The sequence below is a fragment of the Molossus molossus genome, unplaced genomic scaffold, assembly GCF_014108415.1.
Source record: "Molossus molossus isolate mMolMol1 unplaced genomic scaffold, mMolMol1.p scaffold_m16_p_13, whole genome shotgun sequence".
Lineage (NCBI taxonomy): Eukaryota > Metazoa > Chordata > Mammalia > Chiroptera > Molossidae > Molossus > Molossus molossus.
In genome coordinates, this window is record NW_023425348.1 from 47,875,318 (window position 1) to 47,881,982 (window position 6,665).

Sequence of the window (6,665 nt, forward strand, 5' to 3'; positions counted from 1 at the left end):
CAAATAAGGTCATTGTAATTCTAAAACTTTTATTCTTTAGAACTAACAACTGATTTGTTTAACCTTTCTACTAGGTCCTTTTTATCCCTCTGTTTAAACCATTAAGGCCACTTTCCGGGTAGGAAGCCTGTTGGGAAACACAATACATTAGTGCTGAGTACATGACCCCATATCTCGTGCTTTTGGTTGTACACACTACTGCCTATGCTAGATAATGATAGATTGGGACACTCATCCTGGTTGAATAAAGCAGAAATTGTTGCCCCATCATGACAAAGGCAGATATAAAAGGTACTTGCAAAATTATATACTGGATTATAGACAGATCTGCATTTGAACCCAGAATCTCTACCGCTTCCCTGGAGTGGCTCTAGAAGACGCTCCAGGCTGGTCTTCTGGACCTGGGCTGCTTTCTCGAGGATGACATCTCTATTAGTTTCTGCCTAGGAGCCTTAATGGAGAACTCACCTGTTCTACATTATTTTTTGGGGGGTGGTGACTCTTCTCAGCCAAGGGTCAGCTACTCACAGTTTGCAGTCCCTTTCAAAAGCCAGTTTCTCTCTGTTTCCTCAATATCCCAGACTCTCCAATGGTCTTCTCGCAGCCCCAGAGCTCTGCCATAAGAGATACTTCTCAGTTTCCTCATTCCACTGCCTCTGATTTTTTGCTCTAAGATTTTCTTTCTTGGGGAACGATGAAGCAGTAGAACTGTCCTGGGACCCAAGTCAGAAGGGGAACTCGGGGCCCTTGATGGGTAGCTCTTTCCTCTCTGTATTTTTTGCTGCTGTCTCACAGAATCTGGTGCCCTTAGTATCGGCAATTCCCTTACCTTTATTTTTCTCTCTCAGACTTATGAACTCGACACATGCAGAGTTAAAACTATTAAGTCATGGAGAGTAAACATGGAGTTAAGAATCATTGGTCATTTTTGTGTGGTACCTGAGGTTTGCAATAGTATTTATGAGCACAGGCTATAAGCTCGCATGTGGGTTAAGTGATGGAAATGCGCTTTCCCTAAAGGAAGAGTATTATACTTCTCCTTTTTGCCCCAAATTCTTTCCTCCCTTCCCTGATTTTAAATAGGTGCCCCCCCCCTTCATGAACTAAAAGGTTTGTGCAAATAGTGCATATTGAAAAATGAAATTAAATCATCCTTTTCACACATTATAGCTAGGGCGATCACACATTGAACTTCAGATTCAAATTACCTTTCCCCCCCAAATACAATCTAACCTGCGAGAACTTGGTGTAGCTTTTGGTTCAGGAAATATGGCTATAAGAACTATGTTCTCACACTGAAGGAGCTCCGCTTTCGTCTGCGAGTATGGGTTTAGTCCAGCTCCTGTACCCACTGACTCTGTGAAAATTTCTCATTATGTGGAAATAGTTACGTCCATTAGTTCAGTGGGGTTGCTCAAGATTAAAGGGATGAGAGGTAAAATGGGCTGAGATCTTGCTAAGAAATAACATCTGGGAAATATAGACCCTGTTGTTTTTTTTCTTTGTGGTGTCTAAAACGACAGCACAGAACAATGCTGGAACAGGGTGAGGTTCAGGGCCAACCTCCTCTGTGCAGGGATTACATATGGAAGAGGTCTTTCTATTTTTCTAGAATTTCCCCAAAAGACAGTGAGTGCGATGAATCTTCTCTCCCTCTGGGAAGGATGTTCATGGATCTCTGGATCCGGAGCCCCCAGTGAGTCAGGCCATTCTGCACAGTGCACACCTTGCCTTCCAGCATTGTGGAGTCTCTGTGAGTCCCACTTCTCTCTGGAAAGGCAGAGATGACTGGGGCATGGGGAATCACCCACCTTGAGCTCTGCTTTATTTCTGTTTTATCTCTGACTAAGCCTTGCATGACCATAAGCAGCTCTACCTGCCTCCTGGGATTCAGCTATTAGCAGAGACTTCAGATTTGGGTCTATTTAAAGGTCTATTGAAGTCCTGTCTTTCCTTTCCCCTTCCCCCAGCATTAGTTCTCCTGCTCCTCTGAAACCCACTGCCTCACACACTGGCTTCCTCTGAGACTAGAGAGGAAAGCTGGAAGCATTAACCCCTAACTTTCCTTTCTCCTCTGTGTACACAGTACAAAATCAGGGAACTTGAATGCATGTGTCAGAGGATGTGCTGTTGAGATTACGTTAATGTGAGCTTACGGGTATGAATGAAATTTTTGTTAGAATATGTACATTTACAGTTGAAGAAATATTTTGTGCAACATGAAAGTATGTTGATATGTCATGTAGCCTTTTATTTATGTAAGAATAGATCAATACATTATTAAAAAATGATAAGGAAACAAGCAATAGTTCCAAATATAATTAACTGATTTTCAACAGAGATATCAGTGCAACTCAATGGCAGAAAAATGTTTTTATGGTACTAGAAAAACTGGATATCTCTATGATAAACAAAATGATCTAACTCCTACTTTGATGTAAAAAATATCTTTATTTGAAATGTAATATAAACCTAAATTTAAAAGTTAAAACTATAAAGATTCTAAAAGAATAAAAATAAGATAATATTGTCATAAACTTGAGGAAAACAAAGATTTCTTAGGCCACAAAAGGTATTAGCCATAAAAGAAAAAAATTCAACACTAAACTTTATTTTTTAAAAATCTATTTCAAATGATACCATAGTAAATATGAAAAGTCAAGTCACGGGTAAAGAAAATATTTACAGCCTGGCCAGTGTAGCTCAGTGGTTGAGCGTTGACCCATGCACCAAGAGGTCTTCAGTTCAATTCCTGGTCAGGGCACAGGCCCAGGTTGTGGGCCAAATCCTCAGTGGGTGGCATGCAGGTGGTGGCCAATAGATGTTCTCTCTCATCTTTGTCTCTCTCTTTTCCTCTCTCTAAAATCAACAAAGATAAAGCAAAAATATTTACTTTGCTGCTTATATAGTCAAACTTTGGTTCTTGAACATCTCAAATTAGGTTCTTGACCAGGCTGTTTAAGAAAAAAAAAGTCTCCCTTTTTGAACAAAACTTCAGTTCTGGACCTGACAACCCTTTCGTGCTGATAAATCAGCATGACAAAAAGTGTCTCTCAAGCCACACACAAAGGAAGGAATGTGAAACAATTTACCATTAAACCTCTTGTTAACATCTCAGGAAATTGTGCTGTGAATATTTTTGTATGGTTTCTATTTTATTTTGTTGCTGGTGGAAATGGTCCAATAGCACAATTTTAAAACAGAAAGAGGCCATCAAGTGTGCTGATGTTGTAAAGGGTGTGAAAGTGCTCATAAAACACAATCACTGGCAGCTGAAGAGGTAGAAAAACTGTTGTTGATTTGGATAAAGGAAAAGCAGTTATCTGGTGACAGCATTTCAGAGGCAGCACCTGGAAAAGTGGAGATGCTGCATATGACCTCCTGAAAGACACCCTGGATGGAGTGCTGAAAGTGATTTGCTTGAGGCTAGCAGGGGTGCTTCAACAAATTTAAGAAAATATGTGTTTGTTTATAGCTTAAACAGTTAAACATGTATTGTATATTAGAAAAGTTAAAACAGGGAGTCATTTAGAAGTCTGGGACAGATTAATTCAATTTACAATACTTCTAAAGGGAAAAAAATGATTTGGTTTTTGGACAAATTGCTTCTTGAACAGCCTTCCAGAATGAATTAAGTTCAATAACCGAGGTTACACTATAACCAAAAAATAAAGTCTCACAATCAATTAATATAAACAACTGATTAAAATTTTAAGAAAATGATTTTAAACAGGTACTTCACAAAGAAGATAAATGAATGAAATATATATGAAGGTGCTCAACATTTTTATCATAAGTAAATGAAAAAATGAAACCACAATGAGAACCAATACAAACTCATTAAATACAATGACAACACTAAGTCCGGGCAAAAATGTGGGGCAATGTGAACACCCACGCACTGAGTATGGCCACGTCAGGAGCATTCCTGGCAAGTTCTTTTACCTCATTCAAGTTAAGCATCATTTTGACCAAGGAATTTTATTTCTAGTTGCATATCCCAAATAAATGGCTTATATATACACCAAAAGTATTAAAGGATATTTACAATAGCTGTATTCATAACAGGTAAAATGTGGAAACAACTGAAGTATTGTCAATTAGTTAAATAAATTTTGCTACATTAAGTCAATAGAATACTACTCAGTAAATAAGTAAAAGGAAGAAAGAATGGGGAGAAAATGTATACAGAGAAATAATATTGTGGAATTTCAAAGTACCTAGGATAAAGAGTTAGAGCCTAATGATTTAAAACAGGGAGATGAACTACACAGGAAGGCCAGGAGGTTCAGATTTTACCTCACAGGCCTAGCAGTGAATAGGTAAGATATGTTTAATAGTTTCCACATGCCGATTGGATTCTAAAGATTTGAAAACTACATAATTACTTATTCTCTACAACAACTCCATGAAATAGATCTCAACATCCTCATTTTTTAAAAATATGCTTTTATTGACATTTTATTTTTTACTTTTTCTAATTTTATTTATTTATTTTTATTAATTAATTTTTGTTACAGATGTTTCTCCTTTTTCCCCCACTGATACCCCTCCCCCTCCCTCCCTGCCCTGTCCCAGCTTTGTTGTCCATGTCCATGGTTCATACATACATGCATATAAGTTCTGTGGTTTATCTCTCCCCCACCACCCCTCTTCTGGGGATTGTCAGTCTGTACCCCACTTCCACGTCTCTGGGACTACCCCATTCCTCAGACTGTTATGTTCATTGTACTCCACCAATAATTGAGATCATATGATACTTGTCTTTCTCTGTTTGGCTTGTTTCACTTAGGATGATACTTTCCAGGTCCCTCCATGTAGTCTCAAAGGATAAGAGATCTTTCTTTCTTACCGCTGCATAGTACTCCATTGTGTATATGTACCACTGCTTTTTTATCCATTCGTCTACTGATAGACACTTGGGCTGTTTCCAGATCTTAGCTATTGTAAATAGTGCTGCTATAAACATGGGGGTACAGATATTCTTCCTGATTGGTGTTTCAGGCTTCTTAGGGTATATTCCTAGAAGTGGGATCACTGGTCAAATGGCAGTTCAATTTTTAATTTTTTGAGGTAACACCATATTGTTTTCCCTAGTGGCTGCACCAGTCTGCATTCCCACCAGCAGTGTATTAGAGTCCCCTTTATCCACACCCTCACCAACACTTGATATTTGATGATTTGTTGATGGCGGCCATTCTGACAGGTGTGAGGTGATACCTCATTTTTGTTTTAATTTGCATCTCTCTGATGATTAGTGATGTTGAACATTTCTTCATATGTCTCTTAGCCATTTGTATGTCCTGTTTGGAGAGGTGTCTATTTAGTTACTCTGCCCATTTTTTAATTGGGTTCTTTGTCTTCCTTTTGTTGAGTTGTATGAGCACTCTCTATATATTGGAAATTAACCCCTTATCTGATATATCATTGGCAATTATGCTCTCCCATACAGTGGGTAGCCTTTCCGTTTTGATGATTGTATCTTTCACTGTGCAGAAGCTTTTGAGTTTGATGTAGTCCCTTGTGTTCATTTTCTCCTTTGTTTCTATTGCCTTAGGTGATGTATCAGTGAAAAGTATGATGCGTATGATGTCTGAAATTTTGTTGCTTACAGTTTCTTCTAGGATTTTTATGGATTCATGAGTCACATTTAAGTCTTTTATCCATTTTGAGTTTATTCTTGTGTAGGGTGTAAGTTGATGGTCTAGTTTCATTTTTCTGCATGTAGCTGTCCAATTTTTCCAACACCATTTATTAAAGAGGCTGTCTTTACTCCACAAAGGTATTCTCTTGCCACCTTTGTCAAATATTAATTGAGCATATTGCCCTGGGTCCATTTCTGGGTTCTCTGTTCTGTTCCACTGGTCTATATGCCTGTTCTTGTGCCAGTACTAGGCTGTTTTGATTACAGTCGCTTTGTAGTATAACCTGAAATCGGGTAATGTGATCCCTCCAATTTTGTTCTTCTTTTTCAAGATTGCTGTGGCTATTCGAGGTCTTTTTTTGGTTCCATATGAACTTTTGAAGTACTTGTTTTAATTCTGTGAAGTATGCTGTTGGTATTTTGATGAGGATTGCATTGAATCTATAGATTGCTTTGGGTAATATGGACATTTTAATAATGTTAATTATTCCAATCCATGAACAGGGTATGTGCTTCCACTTTTTTATATCTTCCTCTATTTCTTTTTTTCAATGACCTGTAGTTTTCTGTGAATAGGTCCTTTATTTCTTTGGTTAAGTTTATTCCTAGGTATCTTAATTTTTTTGCCGCAATGGTAAATGGGATTGTTTGCTTAGTTTCTCTTTCTGTGAGTTCATCATTGGTGTATAAGAATGCCATTGATTTCTTGATGTTTATTTTGTATCCTGCTACTTTTCCAAATTTATTTATTAAGTCTAGTAAATTTTTGATGGAGTCTTTGGGGTTTTCTACATGTAGTATCATGTCATCTGCAAATAATGACAGTTTCACTTTCTCCTTTCCAATTTGGATCCCTTTTATTTTTTTCCTCATGTCTGGTTGCTGTGGCTAAGACTTCCAGTACTATGTTAAATAAGAGTGGTGAAAGTGGGCATCCTTGTCTTGTTCCTGTTCTTAAGAAAAATGCTTTTAGTTATTGCCTATTAAGTATGATGTTGGCTGTAGGTCTTTCATATATAGC